Raw genomic sequence first — 4,134 nt, forward strand, 5'->3', positions numbered from 1 at the left:
CTTTATTGGATCTGAATTTGGTAAGTTATTTTATTTGTGAAAGTAAAATAGTTCAAGGGTAAAAAAAATATTAAAAAATTCTGGATGATTTAATCATTCATTTAATAATTAACAATAAGTAACCTTAAAATGATTAAGTAATCTTTGCATCTAACATATTCCCTTAAGTCGTATGTGCTTATTTTTATGTTAATTATAGTTTCTTTGAAAACGGTGCCTATGTTTTACCTTTCTATGTTTCCTCTATACCTTTTAATTGGTACACAAACATACGAGTCGATAAATATTTGTTGTTCTGATTAGCATTGCTATGATCAAATTCTACGGTGACTCAGGAAATACAAACTTTGGACTATTCATGCAGAGCCTTATCGATCAGATAGACTCCTTCTAGGCCTTTAAGGATGGATAAGGTTTGAAAAGATAACCAAGAAGGGGAGCAAATTTTATGAAGTGTGACACTCTGAAAAAAGGTTTTGGAGCTGGAAAAAAAAAATCAGTGGTTTCAGCTTTTGCATTTTATAACTAGCACCTGGTTGAGCTTCATCCCAGAGTCTACATGAATATTCTTTTTTTTTTTTTAAAGATTTATTTATTTATTTATTCATGAGAGCCATGGAGAGAGAGAGAGAAGCAGAGACATAGGCAGAGCAGGTGGCAGCGATGTGTGGGACCCTCCGCTCTGGCCAGCCGCCAGTGCCCTTGTGAGGCTGGCATGCAGGATGGCTGGCCAGCCCAGCCACATGCCCCATGGAGGGAGCCCGAACAACCTCTGCCACACCCCAGGGCCGGCACACACCCCTGACCCAGAGACACCCAAACACCTTGTCTTTTCGTGGCTCATTGGCCAACTTCCAGATAGAGAAGAAGATAGGCCGAGGACAGTTCAGCGAGGTGTACAAGGCCACCTGCCTGCTGGATAGGAAGACCATGGCTCTAAAGAAGGTGCATATTTGAGATGATGGATGCCAAAGCCAGGGAAGACTGCGTCAAGGAGATCGGCCTCCTGAAGCAACTGAACCATCCCAACATCATCAAGTTTTTGGACTGGTTTATTGAGGACAACGAATTGAACATTGTACTGGAGCTGGCTGATGCGGGTGACCTCTCACAGATGATCAAGTAGTTTAGGAAGCAGAAGCGGCTCATCCCGGAGAGGATGGTGTGGAAGCACTTTGCACAGCTGTGGAACACATGCACTCTTGCTGGGTGATGCACCGAGACATCAAGCCTGCCAACATGCTCATCACAGACACAGGGGTCGTGAAGCTTGGTGACCTTGGCCTGGGTCGCTTCTTTAGTTCTGAGACCACCGCAGCCCACTCCCTAGCGGGGACACCTTACTACATGTCACCAGAAAGGATTCATGAGAACGGCTACAACTTCAAGTCTGACATCTGGTTTCTGGGCTGTTTGCTGTATGAGATGGCAGGTCTCCAGAGCCCCTTCTATGGAGATAAAATGAACCTCTTCTCCCTCTGCCAGAAGATCGAGCAATGTGACTACCCAGCTCTCCCTGGAGAACTTTACTCTGAGAAGTTACGAGAACTGGTCAGTATGTGCATCTACCCCGACCCCAACCAGAGACTGGACATCGGATATGTGCAGCAGGTTGCCAAACAGATGCACGTGTGGACTTCAAGCACCTGAGCGTGGGCGCAGCAGACCTTATCAGAGCCGCACCACTCCGCCTTACTGGAGTCTTCTTTCCAAAGTGGCCGCCTGGTAGCCTAGACCAACTAAGACCAGAGGGTTCAGCAGGTTCCTGGAGGGGGCCGGGCTTTGACACAGATGCTGAAAGCAGAGCAGCTGGGAGGAAGGGCACCAGTCACATGTTAACTGGTGGTCACATTCGAAAGTCCTTTCTTTAAACTGTCTGTGGACAATCTCGGCTGGGTTGTTACCAAGGGTGGGTAGTTCAGTGAGCCACTGACACACCCCCTTGTATCTGGATTGTAATGTGAATCTTTAGGATAATTCCTTCAGTGACCTGTCAAGGTTTCTAAGAACAGGAGAATTGCAGGAGACTGTGTGATTTATAGGAGGCCTTTCAAAATGGTTAGTAGCAAGTTCAATTTAGCTCTTAGAATCTTTAAAAAAAAAATCAAGCCGTGTGCTTGCTCTGTTGTAAAAGGATAAAATGGAAATAATTTTTTAAAGTAGAGTGGAGATTTTCCTAATATTTGTATCCATGTTTATAACTTGATGAATGACGATGAGGAGAACCCAGCATCTGGCACAGAGTTTCAGAAGGCAGATAGTATTTTGAAAACCATGTGTGTTTTCCATGCAGCCGCTCAGCCCTCTTCCCCGGAACACCTGCTCTGTCCCAAGCATGTCAGGCACTCCGTCACCTGCTGGAATGCTGGCAGTTCATTTAACAATCAGTGTTAAGCATTCTCCTCTGTGGGAAGGAAGCATGGGATACAAAACATATAAATATAAAACGTGCCCTCAGGCTGTTCTCTGTGTAAGTTCTGGTTCTGCAGCCGCCTACTATGACCCTGGACAACTCTCTCAGCCTTTCTTAGTTTCCTCATCTGTAAAATGGGACTAATAGTATCTACCTTCAGTGTTGCTGGCAGAATTGGAAATAAAATACGCAAGTAACCAAGAACATTGTAGATGATCCAAAAATCATAGCCACTCACCCCTTCACAAAACTGAAGTCCATGGACCATGCAAGTCAAGAATTAACGTACAACTGTATTATGCATGGGAAACCAGAACTATGTTCACTTATTTCTTACTCCCAAATAGGATTAACTGTGAAGACTAATTTATAAGTGTGAACTTAAGGAAAGCTCAAGCTCTGAAGGAAATAGTTTGCTTTTCAACTCAAGTTAATCCTCAAATGGTCTAAGTGTCATCGATCTACTTGGTGATAGTTCAGCCCTCAGATAGAGACATGCTTGCCCACTCAGTGTTCTAGTCAGGCTCTGACTGCAGCCAGCCACTGACCAGGGGCCCAGGGGACAAAGGACTTGGGCTGGGTCACTGCTCTGTTTCCTTGTGTGAACTCTATTCTACTGTAACCCTGTCTGGTTTGAGACATTTTCTTCAGATGCAACCTCTGCTTTGTTCTTGTTCTCCACATTGGAAATAAAATGGGGGAAGAGGGGTCAAAAAAAAAAAAAAAAAAAAAAAGAGAGAGACATAGGCAGAGGGAGAAGCAGGCTCCCTCAAGGGAGCCTGATGCAGGACTCAATCCCAGGACCCCAGGATCATGACCTGAGCCAAAGGCAGACGTCTACTCAACCACTGAGCCACCCAGGTGCCCCTAAATGAATATTCTAATAAGAAGAAAGAGGTATATATAGTAAGCAGATTAAAACACAAGCCACATGTCTTATAGAATGAACTGTCTTAAGTATTTGCTATTTAACGAACAAACATGCTATTTTGTTCCAGATGGTTATGCATGGATGAACTAATGTTCCAGAAATTAACAAAATCACCTTTTCGTTGTATAAAAAAAAAAAAAATGACAGTGTATATTTTTAATAGTGCTAAGCACCCAGAATGATACCTTTAAAAAACATAACACTTTAGAACAGAAAGGATCTTTGGAAATACAGTTCAGTCCCTTATTTAAATAGATGCCGGAAGCCTAGGCTCAGAGAACTAAGGTCACATGACTGGCAAACAGCAATGCAGGGACTCCACTTGGATCTTTTGACCCTCCAAATCTATACTCTTGTTCCTCTTAAGGAAATCTGCCTCAGCAATGGAGATGAATTATGAAATAAAATGAGAGAGTTCAGCGTTTTGAAACACATGATACCCTAAACACACTACAACAACGCTGCTGTCCTCAGGAAATTAAAAAGCAATTTAGAGAAATGAAATGGGTCAAATGAGCTGTCATTGAAACAAAAGGCTTCGGATCAACCAGTAAATCAGTAACTGCTTCCTGTGCTTGAGATTTTCAACCCCTCAGGGTGGGAGGTAAACCACCAAATAAATTTAAAAGGATTTTCACTGAGCATTTCTTGTGAAACTCTGAAGACATTTATATTATACACTCTACACCCTTAATTTCCGGTGCAAAAACAGAATGGCATTCAGTGGTCTTGTTTTAAGAGGGTTATTTTCCACTGTATTTTTAAAATACCATAAAGCGCTTTAGCAGGA

The 4,134-nt window shown here is 43.0% G+C and overlaps 1 pseudogene; it reads left to right on the top strand.

The window, feature by feature from the left end:
- The first annotated feature begins 695 nt into the window (after window positions 1-695).
- LOC112657533 (serine/threonine-protein kinase Nek6-like) lies at window positions 696-1,744 on the top strand (annotated as a pseudogene).
- Window positions 1,745-4,134: the final 2,390 nt, after the last annotated feature.

The sequence above is a fragment of the Canis lupus genome, chromosome 8 (genome assembly GCF_003254725.2).
Source record: "Canis lupus dingo isolate Sandy chromosome 8, ASM325472v2, whole genome shotgun sequence".
NCBI lineage: Eukaryota > Metazoa > Chordata > Mammalia > Carnivora > Canidae > Canis > Canis lupus.